This window comes from Pleurodeles waltl, chromosome 8, assembly GCF_031143425.1.
Source record: "Pleurodeles waltl isolate 20211129_DDA chromosome 8, aPleWal1.hap1.20221129, whole genome shotgun sequence".
NCBI classification, from domain to species: domain Eukaryota; kingdom Metazoa; phylum Chordata; class Amphibia; order Caudata; family Salamandridae; genus Pleurodeles; species Pleurodeles waltl.
Window position 1 is genome coordinate 338,696,596 of NC_090447.1, and position 16,475 is coordinate 338,713,070.

The window sequence follows — 16,475 nt, forward strand, 5'->3', positions numbered from 1 at the left end:
TTTGACTATGATAGATGTTGAAAATGTTTTTCGGATAGGGCTAGGGAATTAGAAATTATGGATTTGAGCCATGTCAGCAATTACAAAACAGTTATATCTCGAAACCACGAGTGCTTCAAGCACCGATGGGTCAACAACGAGTTCGGAACAACAAACTTGTTGGTATCACTAATGCCTTTACCACGAATGCCTTTACAATGATTTTCCTTGTAAAAGCAATACTGGTAAAGGCATTAGTGATCAGCATGCACAGTTCCAGCATGCTTCCCCCCTAGCACCCCACCCCTAAAAAGTACTGTGACCCCTCCACCCCCACAACCACCCCCAATCCCCCTCCCCCAAAATTACCCAACCCCAACCCCCTCCCCTAAAACCTAAGCACCCCAACCCCTAAAACCTAAACCCTGACCACCCCCTCGCCCTAAACCCTAATCACCCCGAGCCCCCACCCCACCCCCAAAAAAACAGCCCCAGTCCCAGCCCAACTTTCTCCTCCTTCACCGCGTCGACTCCCTTCTTCTGTGCCTTGACCACGCATGTACGTGGTTCACACATGCGTGGTTAAGCACAAAAACCAGGAAGTCGTGGAAAACATAACCGTTGTTTCGCTTTTGTTTTCCACGACTTCGTGGTTAAGGAATCATTGTTCCGGGTGTTTCCCTTACAAAACATGGCAATGTGTTTCAGTAAGGGTTAGAAAATAAATAAAAATATTAAAAAAACCTTCACACACTATCCCAAGCTATGTATGTCGTAATCCACCCTCAGGGATATTAGAGTCTGCCTCTGAGTAGCCTATGTCACCAACATGTGACATGGTTTGACAACTGAACATTAACACATATGCCCAGGAGGCTGTAAGGCTGTAGGCCTGCTACTCTAGGTACACATGGTGTTGTCTAATTAATTACCATAATAACTGACTGATGCACTTTGTGAGTGTTGATGTACACATGGCAGGTATTTGGTGATATCATTTGGCAGTTATTAACAGTATGTCAGCCTTCTGAATGTGTATATTTCTAAAAATGTTTAGCTATTAAAATTGGTGTAAAAGGCGTGTCAGCCTTCAAATCGTTGAATCAGTCTAAATGGCATTGTGTTGCCAGTGGAAAAACACACTAGTCTACACATCATTAGGCATTTTAATCCTAAACTCATTCCCTATATATCTCTTATGTTCTCTATTTTGAAGGGATACAGACAGTGCAGGTTATATCATACTGTTGCTGCACTGTGAAAATAGTTCAAGTGCATCAATTCACATACTGCTGCCCTACGTTAGACTGGGTAGCACCAATGTAGTCAATCTGCTTCATGGTGCAAGGTTTCAAGTAATCAATGCCACAAAGTTTTTGTCTAGATTAGTACTTCTGCATCCATAAACACACTACTGAGATGCATTGTATTATGTAAAATGTCCGTAGATGAATGTTGTCCTGGGAGAAAGATTGTAAAGAAATATGGATAAGTAGAAAGCGACTTTTTTGAGACAAGTGTTTACCAGAATCTATTAGTCAGATTACAATACATTTTCTGAAGCCTAAGTTTGTGAAATGCACAAAAGTAATATCTTGTAGGTGAAAAGCCACTGCCCCAACTCATGGTTTGCCTACCTGACACTGATTAAGTAAAGTCTGGATTGTGCTTCCTAAAGTGACTCATGATGAGTCATGTAATGCAGTGACAAACTACCTTGATTGTCTTACCCTGTCAAGTTAAATGTGTGGAGATGATCAAAATTTAGCCCACTTGCATGACACAAGTCCAAGAACTAAGTTACAAATTGTGCGCCATGTGTCCATTTTCAATTTCCAAACATTATCATAAGTGTGACTCATTGGTCTGAATTATATTGCTGTAATCATATTGTGACTATATTTTCATATTATGCATCTACACCTACTGCACTTGACTCAGATAGCATTGCTCAAGTAGGAAATGTGTTAGTACTGAAGGAATAGTGTCCGTATCTCTGTATCGTCATGTACAGTTAGTCTGGGCAGACACATATGATTGTATAACCATGTAATCCTATTTTCACACACATCATGTAGATTTAGAAATTGTGCTGGTTTTATTTAATTTCACCTGTCTAGCAACCATGACAGCTCACCAAATGAAGACCTACGAAGCAAGATTGGACTCCTACCACCACACGAGGCATGTCTCAAGGGCCTACAGAAAATTTGGCAAACTTTATGAAAGGGCCAAGGCAGAGAGATCGTGGGGGAAACACGCACAAGACCAAAAAGGGCATCAGGGGTGCCAAAGCCACCACAACATGTGCAGCAAGCCAAACCCCAGCCAACCCCAGGGACATCTGTAGCCTCACAGCCACCACCTGCTCTGCCCAGACAAGTATGACAAAAAGCAAGTCTCTGTGTTTAAATATTTTATTCTTCATGAACTAAAAAAAATAACCAAGTGGATGGACGAAATACAGAATGATCAGGCCGGCCTGAAATGACAAATGAATAACGTGCTAGAAGCAGTGGTGCAGGTTGCACAATTTATGTATCTCTTTCCCTCTGTATTTCACCCCTCTCTAATAGTGTTAGTTAGGGCTTAGAATAGGTACAGTGTAGGTAGGAGTTACTTTTATTATTTTTAAATGCAAATGCCTTATAAATCTGTATTTAAGTGTGTGGGGAGTTGATTTTTAGTAAACAAAATAAAGGAAAAAAAATAAAAAAAATATTTGTTTAGCTTTACATGTATAGTTATATGTTGAGGTGAAGTTGATGTTTGTATTGTACCGATTTATGTTTATTAAAGGGTACGGGAGTTGATGTTTAGCTTGTCAATCAATCAATCAATCAAAAAACTTTATAGAGCGCGCTACTCACCCGTGAGGGTCTCAAGGTGCTGGGAGGGGGGGGTGTCAAGAGGGGGCAGGGAGGGTCACTGTTCAAACAACCATGTCTTGAGGTTCTTTCTGAAGAGCAGGAGGTCTTTGGTTTTGTGGAGGTTGGTGGGGAGGGAGTTCCAGGTTTTGGGGGCGAGGTAGGAGAAGGACCTGCCTCTTGTGGTGGTGCGTTGGATGCGGGGGACTGTGGCTAGGGAGAGGTCGGCTGATCGGAGGTTGCGTGTGGGAGTGTGGAAGTTCACCCTTTCTTTGAGGTAGGTTGGGCCGGTGTTGTGGAGGGATTTGTGTGCATGGATGAGGATCTTGAATGTGATTCTCTTGTCTATGGGGAGCTAGTGAAGGGATTTGAGGTGTGGTGAGATTCGTTCATGGCGGGGGAGGCCAAGGACAAGGTGTGCGGCTGTGTTCTGAATTCTCTGGAGTTTGCGTTTAAGTTTGAGTGTGGTGCCGGCGTAGAGGGCGTTACTGTAGTCTAGTCTGCTGCTAATGAGTGCATGGGTGGCTGTCTTCCTTGTGTCTGGGGGAATCCATTTGAAGGATTTTTTTAGAGTGTGGAGTGTGTGGAAGCAGGAGGAGGTTAGAGCATTGATTTGCTGTGTCATGGAGAAGGAGGGGTCCAGGATGATGCCGAGGTTGCGTGCGTGGTTTGTGGGGGTGGGTGCGGGGCCTAGGGCGTTGGGCCACCAGGAGTCGTCCCATGTGGTTTTGTTGGGGCCGAAGACGATGATCTCGGTTTTGTTGGAGTTAAGCTTGAGGTGGTTAGTAGTCATCCAGTTGGCGGTGTCAAGGAGAGCAGCGTGTAGATTGGTTTTGGCAGTGGTGGGGTTGCGGGTGAGGGAGAGGATGAGTTGGGTGTCATCTGCGTAGGAGAGGATAGTGATTTAGTGTGCTTGGAGGATGTTGTCTAGGGGGATGGTGTAGATGTTGAAGAGTGTGGGGCTGAGGGAGGACCCTTGGGGGACTCCGCAGATGATCTTGGCAGTGGTGGAGTGGAAAGGTGGAAGGCGGACTCTCTGGATCTGGTCGGTGAGGAAGGAGGTGAGCCAGTCTAAGGCTTTGTGGCAAATTTCTATGTTGTGGAGGTGTGTGCGGAGTGTGTGGTGGCAGACGGTGTCAAAAGCTGCAGAGAAGGTCTAGGAGGATGAGTGCGACGGTCTCGCCTTTGTCGACTTTGGTCCTGATGTCGTTAGTGCATGCGATGAGGGCGGTTTCCGTGCTGTGGTTCTTGCGGAACCCGGATTGTGAGGGGTCAAGAATGTTGTTTGCTTCGAGGAAGTGGGATAGGCGGGTGTTGACTAGTTTCTCGCCAACCTTGGTGGGGAAAGGGAGGAGGGAGATGGGGCGATAGTTGGAGAGGATCTCCGGGTCGGCTTTGTTTTTTTTAGGAGAGCTGTGATTTGCGCGTGCTTCCAGGGGCCTGGGCAGGTGGTGGAGTTGAAAGAGGAATTAATTATGTCGCGGAGTATGGGGGCGATGGTTGGGCTGGCTTTGTTGTAGATGCGATGTGGACAGGGGTCGGAGGGGGATCCGGAGTGGAAGGAGTTCATGGTTTTTTCGGTTTCCTCCTGTGTGGGGGCCCAAGTGGTGAGTGTGATGGGGGGTCATGAGTGGGTGTTGGGTTGGGTGAGTGAGGGGTGTCTGTGGTGGGTGTGTGTGGTATGAAGCTGTTGTGGATGTCCAGGATTTTTTGGTGGAAGTGGTTGGAGAGGGCGTCACATAGGGGCTGTGTGTGTGAGGGGTCTATGTTGCTGGCTTAGGGTTTGGCAAGTTCATTAATGATGGTGAAGAGTTCTTTGCTGTTTTGAGAGTTGTTGTCAAGGCGTGCCTTGTAGTGATCTCTTTTGGTGGTGCGTATGAGTTGGTGATGGGTACGAATGGTGGTTTTGAGGGTGGAGAAGTTGGTTGTAGAGGGTTCTAGTCGCCATATTGTCTCAGCTTGGTGGCATTTGCGCTTGGAGTCTTGGAGTTCGGGGGTGAACCATGGGGCATTCTTGATGTTGCGGGTGGTGATGTGTTTTCTGAGGGGGGCTAGTGTGTCTGCGTAGGTGGTGATCCATTTGGAGAGGTTGTGTGCTCCTGTGTTGGGGTCGGTGGTGTGGGGGGGTTGTGAGCCAGTTGGGAGTTCAGGCGTTCTGATGGGATCTGGTCCCACATGCGGTAGGGTGTGGTGTGTTGATGGTGGTGTGTGGGGGGTTTGGTGAAGGAGAAGTGGACGCAGTGGTGGTCAGTCCAGAGGAGTTCGGTGGTATGGGTGTAGGCTATGTGTTGGCTTGAGGTGAAAATTGCATCATGCGTGTGTCCTGCTGAGTGGGCGGGTGCCATGACCAGTTGTTTGAGTCCGAGGTTGGTGAGGTTGTCTATGAGGGAGGTAGAGTAGTGGTCTTGAAGGTTTTCCAAGTGAAAGTTTAAATCACTGAGGAGGATGTAGTCTGTGGAGGTGAGGGCGTGCAAGCTGATGGTGTCGGCGATGGTGTCGCAGAAGGTGGGGCGTGGTCCTGGTGGTCTGTAGATTAATGTACCTCTGAGGGTGGAGTTGTTGTTAATGTGGATCAGGAAGTGCATGTGTTCTGTGTTGTCGATAGTGTCTTGGGAGCTGGTGGTGACTTTGATCGTGTCCCTGTGTAGGATGGCGATGCCACCACCTGGCCTGTTGAGGTGGGCGTTGTGTTGGAGTTTGTATCCCTTGGGGGTGGCGATGTCTGGTTCTGAGGAGGGCTTGGTCCAGGCTTCCATGAGGAAGGGGATGTCAGGTGAGTGTGATGTGATGAGGTCCCAGAGTTCTATGGCATATTTGTGACGGGAGCGGGTGTTGAGGAGCAGGCAGTTGAGGTGGTTGTGGTGGGTGGTATTGGTGTGGTGCATGAGGGTGTTGTTGCGGGGTGTGTTCTGGTTGTGGGTTGGTGTGCGGCGGAGCTGGTTAGTGGGGGTGGGGGCAGAGCAGGTGAGTATTGCGCTGGGGGTGTTGTGTTTGTTGTCGGGGGTCGCTATGGTTGGTGTGTGGTGTGAGGGATGAGGAGCAGGAGAAATGACAGGTGTGGCAGGTGAAGGGGCCATGAGTGTGTGTGGGGCTGGAAAGGGTGCAGGTGAGGCGGGGCCGGGGTTGAGTGCGTGGAGGGTGAGGGGGGAGTAGGTTTGTCTGAGAGGCCAGGGGGACTGGCGCTGGGCGCGGTCTTGGCACGGACGGACGCAGATATGCTTGCCTTTGGCGCGCCAGCGGCGCGACTGTGCCGCGGCTGCCATAAATGGGGGGAGGGTGGGAGTGTCAGCTGGGAGGAGGGAGGGCTGGGCGAATGGGAAGGCTGGGGTGGTGGGGCCACAGGGGACGCAGCGCCTGGGGAATTGACTAAAGGAAAAGATGGTGAGGAGCAGGGGGGAGGAGGGATGGGACGCAGGGGACGCAGTGGCTGGGAAATTGACTAAAGGAAAAGACGGTGAGGGGGAGGTGGGAGGCGGGAGGGGCCGCAGGGGACGCAGCAGCTGGGGAATTGACTAAAGGAAAAGACGGTGAGGAGGAGGGGGGAGGTGGGAGGGGCCGCAGGGGACACAGTGGCTGGGGAATTGGCTAAAGGAAAAGACGGTGAGGAGGAGGGGGGAAGCGGGAGGGGCCGCAGGGGACGCAGCGGCTGGGGAATTGACTAAAGAAAAAGATGGTGAGGAGGTGGCGCTGGGCGGCAGAGCGGGGAGCGACCTGCCTGCATGGTCATGTGTGTATGGTAGTTAAGATAGTGTAAGATAGTTTAATTAATTTAAGATTGGTGTAAGTATATTAGGCTAGTGTTAGGTTAGTTAGTAGTTGGTGACCAACACCAGCAGTTAGAGAATAGGTAGATGACCAGACAGAGTCTATTTTGGAGACATGTCATGTGACATGTGGAGGTGAGGAGAATTTCCGTGAGGAGGTACAGATTGCTATTAGGGAAGATATGAGTATTTCAAAGTCCAAAAATGGTTCAAATCAACAGGCGCCCAAACAAAGAGTACAGTACTAGGTGACAAAAGAGGTGGCATGGTGTCAAATACAAGACCACCATGAAACTGGCCAGGAGAGCTTGACAAATGTCATCAGGCAGATTGCTGCCGAAAACTGGACAAGTCCATATCTTCCTCCTCTGATGGGTGTTGCACCTCCCCTGCAGGTGATGGTATTTGTATTGGAGGCATCTTAGGCACACACACACATCATGGGCCAAAAATGTGGCACTCCTCTCCCCACACGCATTCATCAGTGCCATTAAGGCAGCTGACAAATCCCTGCCTAGGATCAGGTGTCTTGTCAACAAAACAACAACCTTGCTAATAAGGTCAACCATTGTTGTTATGTAGGAGTTCCAACTTGCGCTCCATGGATTCCATGATGTTATGGATCAACCCCAGCTGCGTGGCAACTTCACTGGTGTAAGAAGCAGAGGGCTGATGTTGTTTCCTCTGCATAATGACAACAGCAATGTCACCTAGTGGCTCATCAATTGAATTGAGCCACGTGTAGGTGTCTGTAGTAGCCTTAGCCGTACCCTTATTAGGATTCACATGCCTATGGACTCCTTCAAGGGTTTTCGCTAAGGTATCTATCCTGACCCACACTTCATCAGCCATTCGCTGCTGGACTCCTACCATTCGCCATTGAAATTCAACTTGGGGGCTCTCAGAGTTTTCAGCTATATGGGGTCTGTCCTCTGGATGACAGTTCCTCTGGTGGCCCTGCAACGTCATCCTCACTTGGCAAGACCAGAGGAGAAGATTCAGTAGAGACCAGGAGTTGTTGTAAGGTATGTCCATGTGGGGCAGGATGGTGTCCTCAACAGCTTGGTCATCACTGAGAGGCTGCTGTACATGAGGCGTTGTTTGTTTTTCTGGAAAGAGATAGGAATTTGTCACTATAGATCCTTTAATTGTGTGGACATACGTGTTTTATTGACATTCATACTAGTCTTTTTCAGTTGTCAAATACACATGGATATGCAGCACATATGTTACAAGAAGTGGTTTAGGCCCTATTAGACTATTGTTGCCTTACACATGGTAGAACTTTAACATTATTCAGATTACCACTGTATGAACAAGGGATACCATTAGTTTAATGACACACAAAGCAATACAGTTTGGCAGCTTACTGGCCGGCTATGCATGAAAGACTGAGTGCAGGTAAAGGGCACTTTTTATATTTAACATAATTGTTGTGCTAAGTTCCTACACTGAGGTTACATTAGGTTCTTCACTCCATGTCTGAGGCCATTATACCGTCACCAGGGTGCCAGCATTCCCTCTATCCATAAGTTAATACCACAACAGTGTCCAAGATATGTTATTTGGTATACATTATCCTGCACTCTGCCTTGCACACAGTAAAACTCAAAAATCTACCTTGCTGTTTGTCTTGCATGCAATTGAAGCAAATTGTGTTGCATAGAGGTCATACATGTCACATATCCAGGTACCTCTACAAAGCAAGCAACATTGCTGCACTGCAGCAGTGGGTAAGGCCAAGTATATATGATACTTCAATTTAATTTTCATATCCATAAGTCTCCCAGCACACACATTCATCTCAAGAGTACAGAACACTAGACATTGACTCTCCCGCCATCCCTGAATGGGACTACCAACATCCAAATTGAAATTATGTAATATTTTGAGGTCAGTCCATTGATTCAGGACCCAAGATACTCATCTGCAGAGTCCCACTAATCTCTTTACTCAGCCACACTCAGTTGAATCCTCAGGCAACCATAATTTAGACCCAGGCACTGCACTTAATCTCACCCACTGATGAGACAGATATCATACAATGACTCTCAGAAAACACAAGCACCACCAACATTCTTTACATTATGCTGTTGTCCAGCATGCCTACCTGTATGTGAGAGTAATGAGTCTTATTAAACCTCTGTAGATGTTAGTGAGGATAATCTGTAACATGTACCTACCCTGTTGCCCACAATAATGCCCAAAACCCTGACCCTCCAGCTATCCCAGACACTTGACCATCATCCTGGACACCTGATTTTACATATGCTGCATAGTCAGACTTATCTTATTCTTTTTACCTCCTGCTACCTGTGACACCACCCCAGGCCCTAATCACATATAGACTGTAGTACACCACATTTCTTTACCACAGCATCTCTGCACAGCTGCAACACAAGTGTTAAACTATCATACACAGCCGTCCCTGACTATTACTCACCCTACCTTACAGCACACACATCTCCATTGTCTCCTTGAGATACAATTATGGGGGTCATTCTGACCCTGGCGGTCGGTGACCGCCACGGTCACCGACCACGGGAGCACCGCCAACAGGCTGGCGGTGCTCCGTCGAGCATTCTGACCGCGGCGGTTCAGCCGCGGTCAGAAACGGAAAGTCGGCGGTCTCCCGCCGACTTTCCGCTGCTCGGGAGAATCCTCCATGGCGCTCAGCCGCCATGGGGATTCTGACACCCCCCACCGCCATCCTGTTCCTGGCGGGTCTCCCGCCAGGAACAGGATGGCGGTAGGGGGTGCTGCGGGGCCCCTGGGGGCCCCTGCAGTGCCCATGCCAGCGGCACGGGCACTGCAGGGGCCCCCGTAAGAGGGCCCCACAAAGTATTTCAGTGTCTGCAATGCAGACACTGAAATACGCGACGGGTGCCACTGCACCCGTCGCACCCCTGCAACTCCGCCGGCTCCATTCGGAGCCGGCATCCTCGTTGCAGGGGCATTTCCGCTGGGCCGGCGGGCGCTCTTTTGGAGAGCGCCCGCCGGCCCAGCGGAAATGTAAGAATGGCCGCCGCGGTCTTTTGACCGCGGTGCGTTCATTTGTCGGCGGGACTTTGGCCGGCGGCCTCCACCGCCCGCCAAAGTCAGAATCAGGCCCTATGTGTCCCCATTCAGAGACAATGCCAGTTCAATCTGTTCCACCACACCTATAAGGTACTACACTACCTGGGCCCCACCTAACTGACACACCGTCTATGCTCAGGTGATTGTACTTGGTGAGCTGGCACAAATTCAGCACCTAAATCCCCTATTGGATTAGAAGTTAGCACTCTTTTCAAAGCACAGTATTAACATTTGTTCCATTCTACTTTAGTCTGCATAGCCCCAAGACAAGCACACTTGCTACATGGTGCAATGGGGCCAGCATTGACCCTGACAAATATGCACAGTTTCCAATAGCCATGCATGATGTGCTGCTTCAGTCATAGTTTTTTGCTTTGTATTGTAGAATTTTTAGTCCAAGTCTATCTTGTAGTTTAGACCAGTGCTGATTTGTGGCATTTACAAGTGCTTTATGACACTAAAATCAGCTTTGTGTCACAGAGGTGCCAGTTGCCTTACAACACGCTGTGTAATTTTTTAGAAGATACATCAAATTTTTGATGAACCTTTGGAGCTTACAACATGGTGTGCCAGACCATGCAAAGGGCTCATCCATTTTGCAAGAAAATGGCACTACAGAGTGCAAGTTGCTTTGATTCAAGACTGCTTCAGTTCTTAAATATGGCACTTAGCATGTTGTGTGTAGAATCTTTGCCTTGTTGAAAACATTTTTGCAGACCGTAAAAACTTCAGTGGAACATACTGAGCACAAGTTGTCAACTGTCACCTATAAGCATTTATAACATGTTCAATCCCTGTACACAGCTATGATGTATTAGGAGATCATACATTTTGTTACCACTATCAGCCGTTAGTTGGACACAGGCTGTACAACATTAGATAAAAAAGCACTATGATAATTACTCACCTCTTTGTACACCATAAAACAAACTAACACACATGTTGGATAATGTCATCAGTGATTTCATCACTGATTTCATCCATGATGTCATTTGAGATGTCATCAGTGATGTCTTCAGGCATGTTGTAAATGTTGTCATAGAACATGTAATGAGTAGAACCTTCTACGGGGAAGGAAACGGGCAGTTCCGAGAACCGCCACCATGTTTCGTACCATGCTGAACCAGGCTAAGAAGCATCCGAGCCTGATCCCTCTGTTTGCCTTTGTTGGACTCAGGGCTGTTGTACCAGTTCTGTATGCACTATGTGTGATGATGAAAATCCAGATGTCTGCCGGGACAAGGAGAATAACCCAGAACCTTGGAGTAAAAACAGAACCAACTACCAGTACAAGTTTTACTCTGAGACCATAGACTACAAGAAACTGAAGATAGAAGGACCTGACTATTAAAGCAGAAACTGCACCACCAGTGATCTGTACAGAAGAATTAAGGTTTTTCCAGAAGCTGATTAACACAAATCCGTCTGAAATTTTTTTTTCTGTTGCTTTCAGATTGGTTAATAGAAGTAGATTGCAGTTGCTTTATCCAAACTAGCACATTTGTAAAATGTGTTCTACTGATCCACATTTAGGGTGTATACATTGAATGAACAATGTCATGAGTGATATAATATGTGAGGTCATAAGCAGTGCATGGTGAGGGCACAAGTTATAGTTAGCCCTGCTAACTATAACCAGTGAATTTCTGTGTTTCTTTTAGTTTAACACATTAATGCTATTGCTGACATATTCATCTAACTATAATGTGACTTTAACCTTTGATTTTAAGTGAATTTCTACAATTTTTAAATAAAAACAGATATTGTTATCATACCTATATATAATGTTACTTTAACTATTGTTTCAATTAATTTTCAGTCTTTTTTAATGTAAAATAATATTTAATTACGATATGTAAATCTAAACACCCATTTGCAGCGTGGGGCTAAGCCTTGTGGCCAATCCTCGTAATGGTAGCCAACCCCACACTGTGTACGGGCTTGTTGGATTTGCCATAAGGCCTGGCCAAAGGCAGCCAACCACACACTGCACACGGCCCTTGGCCGTGCATGGTGGGGATGTGGCCACATGGCCTGGTCCTGGTGACCCCTTCCTCCAAGGCATTTTATTTTCTATAAGGGAGGGGACTGTGTGGACCCCTTCCCTGAGCCTAATTAGGCCCTGGGGGCCCCATCCCCAAGGGCCTTTTTATTTTAGGGGAGGGGACCATGGGGCACCCTTCCCCAAGCTTTATTAAGCCCTGGGGACATCTGGCCCCCTTCCTCAGGCTGATTTTAACTCCAGAGACCCCACCCCATGGGGTCCGGTGTTATTTTCAGGGGGCACAACGCCTCTTCCTCAGGTGGATTTTGGCACTTACAAGCCCCATCCCCTGGGCCAGTGCTATTTTCAGGGGGTAGGGGCACAGCCCCCCTCCCTAGGTGGATTTCTGCCCCGGCGACCCCATCTCCTGGGCCCCTCTATTGTTAAAGGTAGGTGCCCTGGCCATTTGGGAGTATGTGGGAAGCCCCAAGGTCCCCATTCCCCCAGTCTGCTCCCCTCTTACAGCAGGAACTACTAGTGCTGCTCCTTGCGGATGGGAGCAATATTGTGGTCTGTTTCCCTGCCTGCTTCTTTATGGGCAGGGAAGCAGATCAAAAATCTGCTCCCAGTTGGTGGGAGCATTCTCAAAGATCCCACCTGCTGGGAGCGGACTTGGTGTTTGATCCTGCTTGGGGGGAGATTTGAAAATGCTACCACCAAGCAAGAGCAAACAGATGCTTGCCTGCCCATTTCGCTGCAGGCAGGGATTAGCCTCCCTGAGACATAACATCTGAGGCAGCCTTGGGGAATGAGGTCACCGGGCTACTTGAGGTTGGAGAGGTGACAACATGGCCATCTTGGCCATTTTCCTAAATTCTGGCCCTGGAGGTGGGCTCCTGGGGCCTTTTGAGGCTAATGAAGGGAGTTCCCAGGGGGCCACCTCCCCATAAAAGGTATCTTCAGCCCCGAGGATGGGCTCCCTGGGGCTTCTCAAGGCTCAGGACGGGGGGCCACACAGCTTCCCTCCCCTTCATGAATATAGCCCTGGGGACGGGTTCCCCGAAGCCACTGGAGGATTGTGAGGGGAGCCATGGAGCCCCTTTTCCCTTCATGAAAACAGCTCAGAAGTGGGCTCTCTGAGACTTACAGTTATTAAATACAGCCCGACCACCATTTTTGTTTAATCTCACAGGATTGCAGTATTTTTTGTCATTTTTTGTTTTTTTTGGGGCCTGGGTAGGTCCTTCTAGGACTGTTCCATGGGGCATAGGGGTTCAGGGTATCTCTACCCTCCCCCTTCTAATATTTTTCTTCTAAGTTCAGGACAGGGGACTAAGGCCCTTGTTACAACCTTGGCTGTAAATGCCACCTACCGCTGTGCTGACAGCCGCCAACATACAGTGACCGCAGTGGTTTACCACTACGGGTATTATGACCCACACATAGAAATCCACCACTATACAGACACCCACAGAAGTCAACCAGACCAAAGGTCAGTGATAAACTGCGGTACCAAAACCCACACCGTTACGCCAACAGGAATATGCCCACAGTATCAGGACACACAAATCACTGCGGCGGTCTTTCAACCATGGTAAACCATTGGCGGTACACACCGCCGATTTCAAAATACACACACACTAACAAAACTATACCACATTGGACAATTCAAACTACACACACCTGACACACATACACACACAACACCCACACACTCACACCACTATAAAACACACACCCACATTACCCACAACCCTTTCAACGAAAAGAGAAGATTGCTAACAGAGAGAGAGAGACAAGCCAGGAGCACCCACTCAATCTGAGCCACGGAACACCATCACCCATACACCATCCACACATCTCACAGCACACATCCTCACACATACCACTCACACCACATCCATAGCACCCCAAAGACACCCCATTTTTTCAGAGGAGGAGCTAAGGGTCATAGTGCAGGAAATCATCCGGGTAGAGCCACAGCTATTCGGATCACAGGTGCAGCAGCCGTCCAGTGCTAGGAAAATGGAGCTATGGCGGAGAGTCATGGACAGGGTCAACGCCATGGGACAGCACCCCAGAACAAAGGATGACATCAGGAAGAGGTGGAACGTCCTACGGGGGAAGGTGCGTTCTGTAGTTTCAAGACACCAGATAGCAGTACAGAGGACTGGCGGTGGCCCCCCACCTCCACCCCCAAAAGTAACAACATGGCAGGAGCAAGTCTTGGTGATCATGCATCCTGAGGGCCTCGCAGGAGTAGCAGGAGGACTGGACTCTGGTAAGTCAAATCTTTACTACTATATCCCCCACCCTACCTGCATGCCATCACAAACTCCTACGCCTGCCCTCACCCCCATCACTCCACCACCTCAAATATACCCCACTATCACAACCCACCCATCCCAACACCAATCCCTGCATGCCACACCAGTGCATGGACACGCATCACAGACCTGCATGGACACTCATCACCACAGCATGACCATTAGGGAGAATCACCTAGCCCACAAAATCACCACGCACACAAGGCAAAGCTGGCAGGGCAATCACAACCATGCAGGGAAACACACCCATGCACAAGATGGCACACGCAGGTACAATAACACTGCATTTTCATCCCCACAGGACCACCACTCAATGTCACCGGAGAGGAGGTGCCACCAACATCCAGTCCCCCCCCACAGAAGAGGCCCACAGTGATGACAGCAGCTCTGGACGCCTGGATCACGATGACTAACCTGGCCCATCAGGGACCTCTGGACAGTCGGTTACCCTGCCACAGTCCCATACCACCACAGAGCCTCCCCCCTCAGGAAACACCATCACAGCACCCACCCAGCGGGCCCATACCACTGTCCCCAGGACACATCAATCAGCAGTGTGTCCACCACTACAGGGACCCCAGACAACCCTACAAACCCAAGAAAAACAGGGACCTGGGGTCAGCGGCAGTGGGCACACGGTTCATGGGACAGGATAACAGGGAAGCTGGGAGGACTGCTGTGCGACAAGGAGAGGACAGGCCCAGGGAACCCACCCTCCACGAGGCACTTGCAGGGATACTGGGAGCATACCAACATTCCCAGGAGACCTTGGGACAAATACTGGCCAAGTTGCAGGAGACCCAGCGGCTGCAGGAGGGACAGTACCTGGGGACCAGGGAGGACCTCAAACACATCCACACCATCCTGGTCACCATTGCAGGGGTGCTGGCTGACATGGCCAACACCATGAGGGAGGCAGTGGCACAACAATAGGCCCCTGACACTAGCTACACCGATGAACAGCCCTCCACCTCCACTGGCGCTATTGGACAGGAGGCCGTGCCACTGGAACAACAGGCCAGCAGCACCCCGCCCCCTGCAAAAGGAGAACCACCCTGCAAACAGTCCCTGCAATCCAGGCAGAAGCCAGAGAACATTGCCAAGACCCCCGCGAGGAAATAAGACTCTCCTGATTGTCACCCTTCTGTCCGACTCTGTCACCCTGTCCACCTGGAACTGCCATTGCTCCCCTTCCTATGCCCCATTGGACAATGCACCTGTGATACCTAGAGACTGGACTCTAAATGAACATTCCTCCACCATCACCCCAGCCGATTGCCCATCCCCTCCTACTTCTTAGCACTTAAATAAACACCCATGGAACAGATACAATTCTGGAGTCTGTCAATTGATTGAAATATATAATAGTACAACATTCTGAAAACATTGCATATCTTATGTACAGTAATTTATACATTGGCATGACGTATAGTGGGCAGCAGTAAACATACCAGGAGCCAGAGTGGGGCACAGAGATCTGAAAATAGAGATGCCAAAATGTACAGTAAGGCCCATATTTATACTTTTTTAGCGCCGCATTTGCGCCGCTTTTTAACGCAAAGGCGGCGCAAACTATCAAAATCCAATTGTATTTTGTAAGTTTGCGCCGCTTTTGCGTTAAAAAAGCTGCGCAAATGCAGCGCTAAAAATGTATAAATATGGGTCTTAATGTCCATAGACATAGGGAAATCATGCTGCCATGTACAATGTCCAATAGAAAACTGAAAAGAAAAGTGAAGTTACAGTGTCTTACCTGTGTGTCACTGGAAGTACTGCTGTATGATATTACTTCTGTTATCCACATCTTCTTCCTCTGCCTCCTCTTCCTCACTGTCCACAGGCTCCACCGCTGCCACAAGACCATCTCCAGACTCATCCTCCTGCAGAAAAGGCACCTGGCATCTCAAGGCTAGGTTGTGCAATATGCAACATGCAACGATGATCTGGCACACCTTCTTTGGTGAGTAATACAGGGATTCACCTTTCAGATGGAGGCACCGTAACGTGGCCTTCAGGAGGCTGAAGGTTCTCTCAATAATCCTCCTAGTTCGCCCATGTGCCTCATTGTAACGTGCCTCTGCCCTTGTCCTGCCATTCCTCACTGGGGTGAGTAGCCATGAGAGGTTGGGGTAACCAGAGTCACCTGAAAATATTGAAGGATAACTGTTAGACACACACTAACCCTTAGGGACAACCCCATACCCAGACACCAACATATACTGGGTGGGGACCTTGGGCTCATATATTAGCCACACTTGGTGCCTCTGGAGTTGAGCCATCTCATATGGGGTGCTGCTATTCCTCATGCAGAGAGCCAGGATACTTGGCATTCACATGGGAGATGTACTGGTCAGACAAACCCACCATATCCACATTCATAGAGTGATAGCTTTTTCTATTCCTGAACACCTACTCATTTTTCCGGGGGGGGACATATGCTACATTTGTACCATTAATGGCACCAATGATGTTGGGG

The 16,475-nt window shown here is 48.8% G+C and overlaps 1 pseudogene; it reads left to right on the forward strand.

The window, feature by feature from the left end:
• Nucleotides 1-10,791: 10,791 nt before the first annotated feature.
• Nucleotides 10,792-11,039, forward strand: LOC138249091 (cytochrome c oxidase subunit NDUFA4 pseudogene; annotated as a pseudogene).
• Nucleotides 11,040-16,475: the final 5,436 nt, after the last annotated feature.